The 17,668-nt window shown below is 37.8% G+C and overlaps 1 pseudogene; it reads left to right on the top strand.

Moving 5' to 3' along the window:
- Nucleotides 1–551: 551 nt before the first annotated feature.
- Nucleotides 552–16,273, top strand: LOC107602394 (juxtaposed with another zinc finger protein 1-like; annotated as a pseudogene).
- Nucleotides 16,274–17,668: the final 1,395 nt, after the last annotated feature.

The following is a 17,668-nucleotide window of genomic DNA, read 5'->3' on the forward strand; positions in this document are numbered from 1 at the left end:
GGGAGTTGTTCGTATATGTACTGTATTCGCACAAAATTATGAAGCTGAAGAGAAAATATTGTATTTCAGGAGTAAATGTTTATGCAAGTCTATTTGTTTAAAAACAGTGCCATGGAAAATATTTGGTCATTTAGTCTCTCGCTTATTTACATAAGCCAACGGCAGAGAACATTTATAACAGGGAGATTTAACGGTTGATTAACAAGTGATGGTCAGCACATGGTCACTGTCACAGGCTAATCAAAGAGACATTCCTCCTGCTCTTTGTGAACGCAACCCCTTACATGGATGCTTGTGTCACACCTGACAGATTCCCAGTCTTGTCAAAGTTTTAAAGAGGTGAGAGGTCAACATTTGTCTTTAGTAAAAAAATTACAGTAGGTCTATTACACAGACATTGGACCTAGTGACATGACATTCCGCTATTGTGTAGCTGGATTCAAATAGTTGCTGTAGTTGTACATTCTTTATTACAACTGAAAAGAATGTACTGAAAGAGTCGAAATAATCTGATAAACTGAAATAATCAATAATACAGTTGCTTATGTGGCCCTTCTCAGTCAAGCATTCCTCGCCTTTCTCCACTCAGGTGAACAGCAGCATGTTTGTTTTGCCAGCCCCTCCTCCTCCTCCTCCTCCTGCTGCTCCTTCGTCATGCTGCTTTGGCCCCCATCCCCCTCCCATTGGCTGCCAGCCGTCTAAACAGCTCCAGCTGCAATCACCACCGCCGCTGCTGCTGCAACTAGCTGCCGGCTATTTGATCACCCCATCCCGCACAGCCTCTGCCTTCGCCGGTCTGCAAGCTCACGGACCTCTGCCAACACATCCATTATGACGGGCGTCGCGGCTGCCTCCTTCTTCTCCAACGTTTGCCGGTTTGGCGGTTGCGGGCTGCATTTCGAGTCCCTGGGCGAGCTCATCGTTCACATCGAAGATAACCACATCGGTGAGTGGCGCTCCGGTTTCGGCCTGCTGTCCCGCTAAGCAGCCGCTCTCAAGCGGCGAGAAGGCGCAACTATGCGCCGCGCATTTGGCTGGGTTCTATGCAGTAACGCGCTAATTCACTTGCACGAACTGGCTTAAAATTTATTATCATTAGCATTGACTCGGTTTAATAAAGAGTCAATAGATAGTCATAAGCAGGTTTCAGCGACGGGTGCATGGGTTCGTGCACGGTTACCAGACGCTGCTCTGTTTAGATCTAGGCCTGTATGTACTTGTGGCAAGCCATATTAACATGTATTGCTTGACGTAACTAATACCTAATTTTGTTGTTGGCAGCATTAGTAGTTTTAGGTTAATGAATAAAAGTTATCCAATAGTGACTAACATGAATAACATACTTTTTTAGTTTCACTATATTGCAGTATATATTATAGTTCATGGTATTACAATGTAATGTACTACTAGTACGTATTCCAATAGAGAATGTTTATTCATTACATAATAGCACATAGTTACTTATTTATGTTCAGGGTTCTAGTATTTATTGAATAGACACTATTACATATTTATTAAACACTGTATTCATGTAAAATAGTTGTTAGTAGACCTGGAATACATACCAGCAACAAATGTAGGGCTCCAGACTGCGACCCTTTTTTCTGCCGGTCCAAATACATTTTTTGAGCAGTCGCACTGGTGTGACCACCGCATGGTCCAACTCAAATGAGAAACATCAAACGGCAAACAAAACAAAAGAGTAACATAACAGTGCTACTCGTTTGAGCTGCGCAGCGTGGACCATGTTTCAGCTTGGATCAATAATTGAGTGCAGCACAAGCAACCTTGTCTGAGCTCAGAACAGGTTTACTCGGGAACCAGTGTTGATCTCACAACACTGTTACTGCACAGCGCTGGGAGATCCAGTGAGAAGCATTTGAATTCTGCACAGCACTGACATAGAAAACCAGAAGTAGTAACGCTAACTATAACCATGGTGTTGTGGCAGAAATAGTCGAATGCTATTAATTAATTTCAGAGTTTGTACAACCTTTTGAGAGAGAAATTCAAGCTCTTTTCAATTATTTTCAAGTATTTCACACAATTATTTCTAGCACAGTGATCCAATTTGAATGTTTTTTACACTTATGTAAAATTTAAAAAACGGACATCAAATTACCACTATAACCAGTAGATGGCAGCAGAGGAGCACTTATTGGCTTATTAGTCATTCATTTCTACTTTTTGCTTTATATTTTGAAATGATAAAATAACTGTTATAAAATATCAAATCATCAAGAAATCAAATTTTGTCAGAGGTTTGCACTTTTTTGTGTATGAAGTAAGAAAATTCACAAAGTGCCTTGAAAAACAAACTTTTCTTCAATTTGAGACTGAATCACACATAAAGAGCATTCCTTTTATAATCAATGAAGTTGTCAGCCAGTTCAGTATAATACTATAGAAGAATAATGGTACATTTAATAAGAGTAGAATATATACATTTTCTATATAAAAAATTAGATTTTGCATGTTATTGTTATTAAAGTAAATTTTGTATGCTTCCCAACTCAAGCTTTACTCAAGTGCTTTACTGTTAAATGTGTATAAATGTGAAATAAACAAGAAATTAATGTGTAATATTATTAGTAACTGCACTTATTAATGCAAAACAATAGTAATTTTATGATTAAATTATCTTTATTTTGAATACTCCCACACACCAACCCCCCAGTGTAACCAAATCTGCTCCTGTCACCACTATCTGTAGAACTTATGGCACTTTTCCACTGCATGGTACGGCTCGGTACGGTTCACTTTTTTGGGGTTTTCCACTAGGTACAGTACCTGGTACCTGGTACTTTCTTTTTAGTACCACCTCGGTTGGGGTTCCAAGTAGGGGTGTGCGATATATATCGTCTGCAATAATATCGTAATTGTTGTTTTAACGATGTGCGATTTGACATTATCGAGTATTTTGCAAAAACCATTCAAAACATCCCTACAGAGCGCACGCATACATTACATGAAGTCTAGACTAGTGCTTGTGCACATTTAGAGTGCGTTCTTTCACTGCATGATTCAGTCTATTAAAATGCATTTAGAATGATCACAAATTCAAGACATGATGGCAGAAAATGTATATATTTATACCACTTCATATAGTTATTCAATTTCACATGAAGACTGCCGTTTTTCTCCAAAAATTACCATGATTACAAATGTGACATTGAATTCAATAAACAATAAGTTAATTAAGACTAAGAGACTTACGTTTTAGACACCATATTGCTTGTTTTTGCTCTATTTCGCCAACAAAAATCATTCCGAATACAGCCACGGCACTGTTTTGTGTCTCTGAGCAACATGAAGGTGTTTTGTTCTTGAATGAATCAACCATTTAAATGATTCGGTTCAATCGCAATGACTCTCTTATTAACAGTGATTTGCTGCCACCTGCTGGCGGTTTTAATTTCAAATTAAATTAATTTCAATGTTTTTTTTCATGTTTTAAATCATTTCAAATATCAGTATTCAACGTTTTATGTTTAATATATCAAAACATTATTTATGTATTTGTAATTGCAGGTTAAATGCATTCATGTCTTGCATTAAACAAAATACATGTGTGTAAATACATCTAAATGCCTCTTCAGATGCAGCTTCTGTGTTTATATAATTTGCTTGGTAACAGCCCAAATGTCTTATTATTATTCTAATTCCCTGATTAAATGTAAGAATTTGACTCAAAAGATAATGGACACTTTTAGAAAAAATGGCTTTAACAATAATTACCATACACTGAACTTGCGACACAAGCACAAAAGAACCGCTAGATTTAAATCAGCACAGCCAGCGAAGGATCGAATGCAACTGTTTTGAACCAGCTCACCTTTTTTAACAACCAAAAAGTTTTGTTGTCTGTTGCGGAAGAACAGACGTTCCTCTCGTTGATAGCAAAGGAGCGGATCCAGCAAGAGCTTGATGGGGCGACGCGGAATGAAAAAGTTTTTTTTAGGAGTCGTGGTAGTAGAGGCGGCACAACTATAACGACATGTGAATAATCCCGCCCACTCTAAAGCGGTACCGAACTGCAGTGGAAATGTGAACCGTGCTGTGCTGTACTGAGCCGTGCCGAGCCGAGTCATACCACACAGTGGAAAAGCACCATTAGTGGCGCTGGTGCCACTGCTCTCAAATGTTAGTCTGGAGCCCTGAAATTAAATGCATATGAATATTGAATATTTGAATACATGGAATTCAAATAATTTGCCATTTGTTACCAGTAGCAGTAGATGTCACTATTTGGATGATTAGTAACAACAAGAAGTCATTATTGGAATAATAAAACTGTAAATATAAAAAAAAATTATATTTACAATGGAACGCACTGTATAAAGGTCTTAGATCATGTAATTGTCACAAGTCACAACTTGTTTCTATAACTGTTTTATAGACGTTTCGTACTGAAAGTTTTTTTTTTTTTCAGAAAGAGGTTTTGTCAGCTGAACAATCTGTAGGCTATGTTGTTACAGTAAAATCCATTGAACGCATTGTACTTCTGTCCCTCACAGACTTTTTTTCATTCCTGTCAAAAATTAAATTAGGCTCTACCCTGAGTCCCTGACTAAGGTGTAAATGTAAAATTGGCTTGCCATGTCTACCGTAATTAGCGCTTGCTGTGGAGAGCCATTGTTTACGCCAGTGTTGTGTATTCAAGCCGTCTGTCAAGTCTGCAGGAATGAATCTCTGTTCAGGTGTTTAACAGATTTACATACAAACTTCCTTTTTCAAATTAATCCCAAGTTAGGGAATCACTATATGAAGCAGAATTAACTTTATTTTGAGAGGTCTGTTGTTGTTTTTCAGAACCCGTTTTTCGCAATAATTTATTAATGATGCATTTTGATTTAAGAGCGTGCACTGTAAAACTTCTTAAACTTTAAAAATTGCAGCCCTCTAAAATGGAAAACTTTAATTGAAGTGGTGCAGAGTTAAAGTTTAGTGATTCAATGCACTTTTTCCAACCACCTTGAATTTAATTACCGATGAAGAAAATCAAGTTAAAACTGAAAACTGAATTTAATTACTGATGAAGAAAATCAAGTTGAAACTCTGAAAACACAAGGAATATAGATGCTATAACACGATGATGAAAACATTACAGTATTGTCTTTGTATGAATGCAAGGCAAACCACCTGGGGTAATGTTTCAGCATTCAATGACCTTACACTGATTGTTTGTGTGTACTTAATATAATATTTGTACGCACTGCTGATCTGTAATGGAAATGCATGAATGTTTATAACTGATATGCAGTGTTTTGCTGTGCTGCTCATATCTATTCTCATGGCAGGGCTTCACTCAGATTCTCTCCATAGTGATTGCAGCTGTCACAATGGAAGGCATCTGTCAGAATGAAATACACCTGCACCCCAGGCTGTGTGTCTGTCAGTGTAGCCTTATAAAAGATCAGCTTGCCTGATTTCCCTCAGGAGTCACAGATCTGACTATTAGAGTTAGGGATTTGACCTCAGAGCTCTTGTTTTAATGAGCACAACAATGAAAGACACCTTTAACCCTCCACGCAAATCATTAATACTACTAATCAATAATAATCCTATTGTGTTTAGACCCCATGCAGTGGCTTGGTTTGGCAGTTTGCCATGAAGATGATTGTTAAAATTCATAATGTAAATTGAAGATGCTTGTGTTAGTTTGTTGTGCACAGTTTTCGATAGGAGATTAATGTTAAGACCTGACAGGGACAACCTTTTAGACAGCTGGCATATAGAGCAGGATACAGACTCTGTCTGAATTACATCCCATGATTGTCTCCAACTCTTCCTCTCTTTCATTGTTTTAGGAAATCGTACACATGTAACAAATTAAGTGTTGGTAATGGCAGGTCATTGTTTAGGCATTAGTTGATTATTTTACTGACAGAAATTGATAAAAAATTTTATGATGGGAATTGGCAAAATGCTTACAAACCAATTTAAAACAAGGTTCTTTGAAAATAAATGTATGGCCTTGAATGAATTTGGACTTTAAGTGCCATCTCAGAAGCCCTGATGCTGTATTTAGTTTTGTCTTGTCTCAGGCGTAAAAGCCCCATTTAGACCCATTTTCCACAATATCAGAACCATATCAATGTTAGACATTAATTTTCAGTGTGTTTTATTAGTATTTTTAGATGAAATTGTATGGATTATTGTTATTGTGCCTTTATAAGTTATCAGCCATAACCAAATAAATATTATTGGTTTATTTTACCGGACTGATTTTTGAAATTGGTGCATTCTAATATTAAATGGATTTCTTTTTAAAAAGTCTTCAAGCTATAGCCCATAGCGACAAAGTAAAAATAATGTATTACATAAATAATTCAGTACTTATTTGAAACCCTCTTTTTTTTTGCAATTATAGTTAGTGTGTATCATGTTCACTACTGCACACCGGTATTGGGTTGACTGTGTGTCATAGTCGTCATGGTGAATTAATCTGTAAAGTTAAATATAGAGGTTGTGTCTGCTTGCAGACATTTTCATCTTTGCATTTTGAAAGTGACGTGACATGTGGCCAAGTATGGTGACCTGTACTTGGAATTAGTGCTCTGCATGTAACCCATCCAAAGTGCACACACACACAGCAGTGAACACACACACACCGTGAACACACACCCGAAGCAGTGGGCAGCCATTTTTGCTGCGGCGCCCGGGGAGCAGTTGGGGGTTTGGCACCTTGCTCAAGGGCACCTCAGTCATGGTATTGAAGGTGGGAGAGAGCGCTGTACATTCACTCCCCCCCCCTACAATCCCTGCCGGTACGAGACTCGAACCCACAACCTTTGGGTTACGAGTCCGACTCTTTAACGATTAGGCCACGACTTTCCCCGATTTCTGCTCTTGGTTTTTTTTTTTATACTCTTCAGTCTTCACTAATATGCTAAATGCAGGTTAAGCTGTTTGAAAGGTAGATGGGAGACAATGTTTGTCCTTAAGGTCATTTAAGTGATGTTCGACAAAAAGTCAGGTTTACACAATTACAGTTACACATTTACTTCCAGAATATAGTGCGTTACTGCAATGTAATTAATTAAATTTATATAGCGCTTTTCTAGGCACTCAAAGCGCTTTACATTGTCAGGGGGTATCTCCTCATCCACCACCAGTGTGCAGCATCTACCTGGATGATGCGACGGCAGCCATAGTGCGCCAGAACGCCCACCACACACCAACTTATTGATGGAGAGGAGACAGAGTGATGAAGCCAATTAGCAGATATGGGGATTGTTAGGAGGCCATGATGATCAGAGGTCAATGGGCAAATTTGGCCAGGATCCCGAGGTCACACCTCTACTCTTTTCAAAAGACATCCTGGGATTTTTAATAACCACAGAGAGTCAGGACCTCTGTTTAACGTCTCATCCGAAGGACGGTGCTTGTTGACAGTATAGTGTCCCCGTCACTACACTGGGGCATTGTTAGGACCCACACAGACCACAGGGTGAGCACCCCCTGCTGGCCTCACTAACACCTCTTCCAGCAGCAACCTAGTTTTCCCAGGAGGTCTCCCATCCAGGTACTGACCAGGCTCAGCCCTGCTTAGCTTCAGTGGGCAACCAGGCTTGGGCTACAGGGTGATATGGCTGCCGGCAATGTAATGTAATGTAAACAAGCAAATGGGTTAACTCCGATGTTAAGACATCATGGTGTATGGTCTGTCTGTTTCTTTTTTACACCAAGTGTATGCTTGCAATCTGTTTTTGCAATGTTGTCGCTTGCTTATCTTATTTGACTTCCACATGATGTTGTTTGTGTGTTGCACCCCAATTCTTTTATTAAATTTTTTTCATAATCAAAGTGAAGCTACTTCATCTGAATGCAAATGGTGTATATGCAATTTCATTCATTCAGTTATCAAATAAACTGCAGACATGTAAAATAATTAGACAAACTGCCTTATCCTGCTTGTCCTAATTGTTCTTTAGATTGATCAATTTATATCTGTGGGCTACAGTTGCAAGGCAGTCGGTTTTGACACTAGTGAATATAAAGTTACATGAATTTATGTAACATTGCCTCCTTGTGGTAAAATTGTGGTGTTTTTACCACATGACACGCTGGACAGACGTTTGCAGACTGTCATAAGATCTGTGCGTGTGCACATTAACATTATGTAATCCAATGGTACCAAGAAAGAGCTGTCATGTTGCTCTGTATAGAAGACTAGATTATATCTTTTGACATATAATTTGTTTGAATACAATGAGGTATGGCAGGTCTCAGAACTTGACTGTGCGTCTTCTTAGGGTATGAGAGTGTGGAAAAGAGGTAGCCTACATGCAAGCAAACACGAAAAGGAAAGTTCATTGGATATATCTGTTTATAGTTGCCTATGCCGAAAGCAACCTTGGGGTTACGAGTCCGACTCTTTAACGATTAGGCCACGACTTTCCACGATTTCTGCTCTTGGTTTTTTTTTTTTATACTCTTCAGTCTTCACTAATATGCTAACTGCAGGTTAAGCTGTTTGAAAGGTAGATGGGAGACAATGTTTGTCCTTAAGGTCATTTAAGTGATGTTCGACAAAAAGTCAGGTTTACACAATTACAGTTATACATTTACTTCCAGAATATAGTGCGTTACTGCAATGTAATTAATTAAATTTATATAGCGCTTTTCTAGGCACTCAAAGCGCTTTACATTGTCAGGGGGTATCTCCTCATCCACCACCAGTGTTAATGTAATGTAAACAAGCAAATGGGTTAACTCCGATGTTAAGACATCATGGTGTATGGTCTGTCTGTTTCTTTTTTACACCAAGTGTACGCTTGCAATCTGTTTTTGCAATGTTGTCGCTTGCTTATTTTATTTGACTTCCACATGATGTTGTTTGTGTGTTGCACCCCAATTCTTTTATTAAATTTTTTTCATAATCGAAGTGAAGCTACTTCATCTGAATGCAAATGGTGTATATGCAATTTCATTCATTCAGTTATCAAATAAACTGCAGACATGTAAAATAATTAGACAAACTGCCTTATCCTGCTTGTCCTAATTGTTCTTTAGATTGATCAATTTATATCTGTGGGCTACAGTTGCAAGGCAGTCGGTTTGGACACTAGTGAATATAAAGTTACATGAATTTATGTAACATTGCCTCCTTGTGGTAAAATTGTGGTGTTTTTACCACATGACACGCTGGACAGACGTTTGCAGACTGTCATAAGATCTGTGCGTGTGCACATTAACATTATGTAATCCAATGGTACCAAGAAAGAGCTGTCATGTTGCTCTGTATAGAAGACTAGATTATATCTTTTGACATATAATTTGTTTGAATACAATGAGGTATGGCAGGTCTCAGAACTTGACTGTGCGTCTTCTTAGGGTATGAGAGTGTGGAAAAGAGGTAGCCTACATGCAAGCAAACACGAAAAGGAAAGTTCATTGGATATATCTGTTTATAGTTGCCTATGCCGAAAGGAATTTTGCATGATGTCATACCCTCCCGTGATAGTCGGTCCTCCGGGTATTTGGACCTGTATTTAGGTAAGTTGTTGTTTAGTGTTGTGGCAGTGGAAATTTGTTCAGACATGCCCGTTTCATTTCCTATCTATTGTATTTGCATGTCGTAGAAATACAAATGACATAAGTTTAAACAACTGAAAGCCGAGGTACTACGGCCAGTGTTTGTTGTCGTCTCTTATCGTCTGCGTATTGAGTCACTGCAGGTCTTTTCTGTCCCAGCAACTGACAGCGTAACCATGGCAACAATGAAACTAAATTAAACTTTAGTGAAAGATCTAAAAGGGTTTTAGTAACACACTGAAGTAACAAAATATCAGTCCGAACGGTTTTGACGGTCACCGTTATCATACACCGCTTTTTCATGTGCACTAAGCCTATTATACCTAAACAATACAACAGCGCTATGTGGAACTGTCTACAGACGATTTTTGTTGTTGTTGTTCTCTCGCTAACCTAGCATACGAGTTGGGCAATTAAATGTTGCCATTTTATTAATTTAAACTTAAATATAAAACTGTAAGGCATTCGGAGTACTAGATACTTGAAACTTGGGCGAGTTTCTTTCAGTGACCAGAAGATGTCAGGCTTGTTACACAATATCTGTTTGCTCTAGCAGTCGGTAAGGGAAGTGCTAGATGATTTTAAAAGTATGGAAAGGCATTTGTAAATGTTCAAGTTTTATTCTTTTGAGGCCAAAATTGTCTAATATAGCTAATAATACAGTTCTCATTTATAGATTTGAGGTTTTGTTGCTATTAGTTGTTAATGAAAAATATATTCATAATGGAATATTCATAATCTTCTATTCCTCACTGTTGCTCGTCTTTAGGCTGTTGTTGATTTGCTGAGTGATATTATGGTGAATATTTCAATGTAAACATGTTGTTCTTAATAATTTTCTGAACTTATACAATGCATTTTTTGGGCATCTAGCTGAAATAATAGTTGCAATAATAGTTTATGAAATGTGACAAACTAATATCAAGAAATGATGATAATTATAGAAGTTAATTCTGTTCAGCTTAGTTGAGATCATTATGCTTTAATTGCATGTGTGTGTGTGTGTGTTTGTAAGAGAGAGCGGTGCATTAAATGACTCGTCAGGCCTTTTTATGAGGCAATTAGTGAGATCCAGTGGAAAAACCATTATACCAGCTTTCCTAGTCCCGCCCAAAACACAATGTGTGTTTGTCTGTATTAAACATGTTGTTCTTAATAATTTTCTGAACTTATACAATGCATTTTTTGGGCATCTAGCTGAAATAATAGTTGCAATAATAGTTTATGAAATGTGACAAACTAATATCAAGAAATTATGATAATTATAGAAGTTAATTCTGTTCAGCTTAGTTGAGATCATTATGCTTTAATTGCATGTGTGTGTGTGTGTGTTTGTAAGAGAGAGCGGTGCATTAAATGACTCGTCAGGCCTTTTTATGAGGCAATTAGTGAGATCCAGTGGAAAAACCATTATACCAGCTTTCCTAGTCCCGCCCAAAACACAATGTGTGTTTGTCTGTATGTGCTGGTGTGCATAATTTGTGCATTTGTGTGTGTGAATGCTTATGTTTTTGTTTACCTTTTCATGTGTGTGCTCGTCCTTGAGCTTGCGTGTGTTCGTGTGTACATACGACAGTGTTTGGAGCATTGTATCCTGCTGAGCTCTGAGAAGTGTAATTACAGCCTCGTTTAGAGTCCTCTCCATCCCCTCCTTCCAGCCTGTCTTCCCCTCCCCCCCTTCCCTCCATCCGGAGACCTGCTGCTCTCCAACGCATTAAAACACTCCCCTGCTTTTTAATTAGCCGTCTGGAAAACAAACCCCGCATTCCTGCATCGCCGTTCCATGCCAGGCTCCTCTGACTTATGCACAGACTCACACTAACAGGGACACACACATATTGCCGTCTGATGGTTTTTGTGTTGTATTCCACCACATGGTGGCACATTTGCTCTTCTGGTGGTTTCAGAGCCCCCTAAAAAGTTTCCAACTACTCCAAAATGTTCTTACAGGCATGCAGTTCTGTATAATTTAGATCCACCTGATCCCAAATCAGTGTGTATGACAGCAGTAAATAGCCCAGTGAGGTTTGATAGGCAGAGGATTTAATGATATGGCTGTGAATAAAAGGCATGTTTATAGGAGAAAGTTCTTTAATGTCCTCATAGAGGGCCCAGTATTATTAGCCCTGCATAAAGATTTCATAGGGATTTAATACTGGTCATGGCTCATTAAAATGCAATATTACTGCTACTTCTTGGGACAAGTGGCGCTTTCAACTCAAGTTCCTGTTGCCATAAGGATGGTTGTTGTTTGTACTGAATTATGACAGGCGTAACTGGAATTTATGATTTTGCTAAATGTGAAAATTAACTCTGGGGCGTTCAGTTTAAGAGGTACTGAATGTTAAGTGTGTGTGTGTGTGTGTGTGTGTTTCTTCCTGCGTGTGTATGTCCTTGCTACTTTTCCTGTGGAAAGACCTTGTGTGCCTCCATTTTCTAGGTGAAAGGAAATCATAAAATTGGAAAACATTAACTCTGCCCTCCCTTTTCTGTTCTGCCCCTGGCACACGTAATTATACTTCACCCCTACACACATAATACTAGAATTAATTTGCTGAGATTTAAGGTATAATTCACCCTAGAGAAATGAAAATTCTGTCGTCATTTTCTCACCCTCATGTTCTTTAAGACCTGTATGACTGACTTTCTTCTGTGGCACACAAAAGAAGATATTAATAGGAAAGAACTGTTCTTTTTCACATAATGCAGTGAAAGGGAACCAAGGCTGCAAGTAAGATTTTGAAGTATTTTATTTATGACTTTAAAAGGCTTGGAACATCGCAAAAAAGGCTTATGGGCCATTTTTTGGTGTATATATATATATATATATATATATATATATACACGTGACCCTGGACCACAAAACCAGTCTTAAGTCGCTGGGGTATATTTGTAGTAATAACTAAAAAAATGTTAAAGGAGAATAATGGTTAAGCGAACATGGTGGAATGCTTTTAATGGCTTGGAGTAATACCTCGTTTTAGACATATGGGACCTATTAAATACACTGCCTGTTATACACAAATATAACTGCACACTCGCATAAAATGCAACCCATTTGAATGCAGAAAACCCTGGTTTTCTTTTTCTACTTTCTCCACAGTCATTGATAACTCTAAAATAATCATGCAGAATGTGCCAGCTTCTCTCTCTCTCTCTCACACACTCACACACTCAGCAGTGTGCCTTTTGTCTCTTTGTGAGGTCTTCTGTGCACCATTTATGTTTTAATGAGCTCTAAGCAGCAATTAACATCCTACAATTCACACACGCGCACACACACACACACACACACACACACACACACTCTCTCTCTCTCTCTCTCTCTCAAACACGTACAGTGTGGTAAACAATGTCTTCGTTAATTAACATATTTTGAGTATGTGCATATGTGTACAAATAAGACACATACTGATCAATGTGATCATAAGGGACTCTTTGCCACATGAGGGCAGTCTCAGGCCAAGATTCAGACTATAACCGGGGACACACACACACACACACACAGTTGGCAGAGGAACGTTTGAAGCATTGCCTGGTGGCCTCAGGCAATGGGAGCTGCCTGCTGTCACAAGTAGAATGGAAAAAGTGTGGTGGTGTGGTGGTTGGGATGGTCCTGCAGGGCATAAGGGTACTTGTCTGACAAACTTACAGTAAGCACAAAATAATGGTTCGAGCTGCTGCTTTGTCTGTGAGCACCCATGTAATACAGCATACACAGCCTTTGCTTTGACCTATGTGTGTACATCTTTACTGTCTGCTTTTTCCTGTGTGTTTTGCAGTCTAATGTGTTTGTCTTTTCTCTATTCCTCTCTCAGACACAGATCCCAGAGTTTTGGAGAGGCAGGAGCTGCAGCAGCCCACATATGTTGCTCTGAGCTACATTAATAGGTATGTCTATACTAAGTCTACACTAATTTGCTTAATAAAAAATATGAATAAATACAGTACCATTCAAAAGTTTTGGGTCAGTCATTTTATTCAGCAAGGATGCATACAATTGTGACAGTGAAGACATTTATAATGTTACAAAAATAAATGCTGTTCTTTTGAACTTTCTATTCATCAAATCCTGAAAAAATGTATCAGCGTTATATTACAAAATATTAAGCAGCACAACTGTTTTCAATATTATTAATGATAAGAAATGTTCCTTAAGCATCATTCAGGATCATGTGACACTAAAGACTGGAGTAATGGCTGCTTCACACCATCACAGGAATAAATTCCATTTTAAAATCTATAAAAATAGATTTTTTAAATTGTAATAATATGTTAAAATAATACTGTTACTGTATTTCATTTATTTATTTATTTATTTATTAGAAATGCAGCCTTGGTGAGCATAAGAGACTTTCAAAAACCATACAAATATCTTACCAACCCTAAACTTTTGAATTGTAGTATACACATACAAACACTTTTATATATACAATGTATTATAACCTTAAGCACATACATGCATACATATATGCAAGAAAAGTTAAACTAAAACGCAATGGGAAATTTCTGTAACAATATATATAACATCAAGAAAACTGTGCCACGGAAATTACACACTTGGGAGGTCAGTACAGAAGGATGCCAATTGTATTTGACACATATTTTAGTTACCCAATTCCAATTGTTGCTTTTTCCGTTTTGTGTAATCACAGTCATTCCAAGAACAATAGTCCTCAGGTGCATCATTACCTGTCCTGCACATCAATCTATTAACATGACCTTTTGTTTGGCGTTTTTTCTTCTTCTTTAGGTTCATGACTGAAGCAGCACGCAGAGAGCAAGAAACTCAGAAGAAGAAGGTCCAACCCAAAATTGCAATATCAGTCACTGGAGGTGTATCGCGTAACAGTACGGCCACGCCTCCTCGGCATAGCAACGGCAGCCTAACTCCACCCGTCACCCCTCCCATCACGCCCTCATCCTCTTTCCGCAGCAGCACACCCACAGGTGAATGGAGTTTGTGTGTGATATTACACAAGTTAGATTTATATATGAAAAACAATCATTTGAAATATTTCTAACTCCTTAGGAGTGTTTGTAATACTCATGGAAAATTTAACGGTTGCTGATTTCTTATGTCTTAATTTGTTATAATTAAGTCTGAAATGTTCTGATTTATTAACCTCTAAATTATGGTCTGTTGCATTTGCTGTCAGAGTTAGTTCCTCCCTAAACCTAAAGATGCACTAATTGAATGTGTGTGTCTGTACTGAAAAGTTTCCATTGGTTTAAATCCAAGCTTGGGTGACGTCCACACTTCCTGCCGCTCCATTTCCTGTTTGTTTTATACTGTTCTTGTCTTTTAATGAGCATTTAAATAAGCCCGTCATTATATCAGTGTATGTTCTGTGTTGAGAAATATGGCAAGAGTTAGAAACATAAATAGCAGACTGCCTTGAATTCAACTGAATCTGTGCTGCATAAACAACTGTTGGTTTAGAAATATTAAAGGATTAGTTCACTTCCAATAACTAAATTATCAGGACATTTTTATTCTGGAAGTGAACTAATCCTTTAAACCTGAACTGTGGCCAAAAAAACACTAATGAAGAAACCCAGGATAATTGGAGCAAAGGGCACATTTGGGCACTTTCTCAGTTCTCATTAGTTCTTTCATCAGCCAATATATAAAGCAAATAAATGACTAATTAAAGAGTTTAACTTTTTCACACTCAGGCAGTGAGTGTGATGAGGAGGAGGTGGAGTATGAAGACTCTGACAGTGACGAGTCCTGGACTACAGAAAGTGCCATCAGCTCAGAGTCCATCCTTAGCTCCATGTGCATGAATGGAGGCGATGAGAAACCCTTCGCATGCCCTGTTCCAGGATGCAAGAAAAGATACAAGGTACTACTGCACTCATAACTCAAATAATTTATTTATTTATATATTTGAAATATAAGTATTATTGTGGTATCAGATATTTAAAAATTCATATTTATAATTTGTTTTACACGTTATAATACAAATTAAGATAACATATTACTGTAGTATGATTTACAAATAAAACAAAACAAACTGTGGTTGGTCACATTATGTGTAATTTAGACGGTCTCTTCCTGTCAAAGTATAGAAAACCTGCAGTGGATTACATTAAATGTGTTTTTATTCATGAAAAGTTCTCATTCCTGCTTTTCCTTCTAACTTCTGTTTCAGAATGTGAATGGTATTAAGTACCATGCTAAAAACGGGCACAGGACGCAGATCCGTGTGAGAAAGCCCTTCAAGTGTCGCTGTGGGAAAAGCTATAAAACCTCTCAAGGCCTTAGACATCACACCATCAACTTCCACCCACCGCTGTGATACACACACCATCCTTTCATTTACATTTCTGGATCATATGTAAACTGGGATTCAAATGCTGATTTCATTTTTTTACTACTTTTTTTCTCTTTGTGTGATTTTATATATACTGTACATGTAGATATACTTGTACATTTGCACATTCCATGTATATCATTTCTTTACTGTTTTTTAAGATATACTTTATTTTTCATTTTCCTTTTCTTTTTTATTTAAGTGACACAGTCACTGATAAATGAAAATTACTGTGCTGAAGATTAGGACACGGCATAAACATTTGTTTCTGATTTTAAAGTCTGTTCAGAGAAAATGGTTTAAAATCAGAAAAGAAGAGTTAAGAAATTCTAGGCAATTTCTTTTTGTTCATCAAACCTACTTAAAGTGAAAACTACAGTAGGTACGTTGAAACATGTACATATGAAATTATATAAAGACACATTTATATATATATATATTAGTAGCTAAGTTGTATTATCCAAACATTTTATTTTCCATGATATATTTTGCAGAACATTTATATTATGTTTTATACAAGAACTTTATCACATCTTTATGGACTCTTTTTTTCCTGAATTACATTTCATATTTTTATTTGCTTTGTAGAGAAGCAGTCTTTTACTGTCTGAATTGGAAGGACATTGATCTCAGGTCACAATACAGCTGCCAACTTTCAGACAGACAAATCAGGAAAAAGGAAAAACTCACTTCCACTCACTTCATTCCAGAACATTCCACACTGAATATCAAAACGGCTGACATTACCGAGTGTAAAGTTACCCTTCCAGATTTCTTTTGCATGTGGCTGGCATGCAGGCAGCGCCATCGGTGTGAAATTGAATTCTCTGCATGTGGCCTTCTCCAGACGACTGCAAGCGGTTACATGACGTAGACGTGGTTTCTGTCTAGTTGCATTTGAGTTCTGAGCAATATTTTACATAATGATCCCAGAATGAAAACACATTATTGTTGAAGCCAACAATAATCCCATTTGAAATGCATCAGCTTAAAGAAAGACAAAGAAGGGCAGATTGATTCTGCCCTATTACCCTGCTGTTATGCCAGCAGTGCAGAAGTGCCAAGTTATTCTTCCCCAACTGAAAAAGAAACATGGATGATCTGCCAAACACACGACGGGTCACATCTGGTTATCCGTTTGGTGCCTGTTAGTGGAGGAGCCTTAAAGAGGACCTAAACTTCTCTTTGTGTACTCAGCCTTGCAGTATTTTTTGTCAGTTTTAGCTCGTACGATCTTTATTATGGTCGTTACTGTTGTTTATTTTTTTTATTTTTGACACATTTGGGACTGTCCTCGTGGTTGTGTTTGTGTATACGTATTTGTTAGCCCTCTGCTTGCCTTGTATTGTAGGCTACGGCTTTCTAGCATGACACGACCGCTTAGCTGCTCTGCTGTCTCTTGGCTTGTAGTCTTACTATTACAGTCTTTGTTGTCAAAAGTATTATACCATTACTTTATATTGTTACTGCTAGTATTACAGTTCGATAGTGCCAGATGCATAGCTACGCCTGAATATATTTTCTCAACTTTGATTCTTGAACGATTTTGCATTGGATCTGTTGTTGGCCAAAAATAAAAGCATACCACAGTTTACAAAAGTAAACTGTCTTTAGCAACTGCTAAGAGCTTAAATGTTTGGTGCAAAGAAGCTTTCCTATCCACTAGTCTGTTTTTCTTGGTTAGGGTTGGTCAAATTAAACAACACGGACCAAAATCGGCACTGCCATATCTCCAGATATGAAGCTTAGAAAAACAAGGTGCTGTTCAATGAAGCTATCAGATCTCCATGGTTCTTTGAAATGTATAC

Source organism: Sinocyclocheilus grahami, unplaced genomic scaffold, assembly GCF_001515645.1.
Source record: "Sinocyclocheilus grahami isolate Dianchi unplaced genomic scaffold, SAMN03320097.WGS_v1.1 scaffold325.1, whole genome shotgun sequence".
NCBI classification, from domain to species: Eukaryota; Metazoa; Chordata; class Actinopteri; order Cypriniformes; family Cyprinidae; genus Sinocyclocheilus; species Sinocyclocheilus grahami.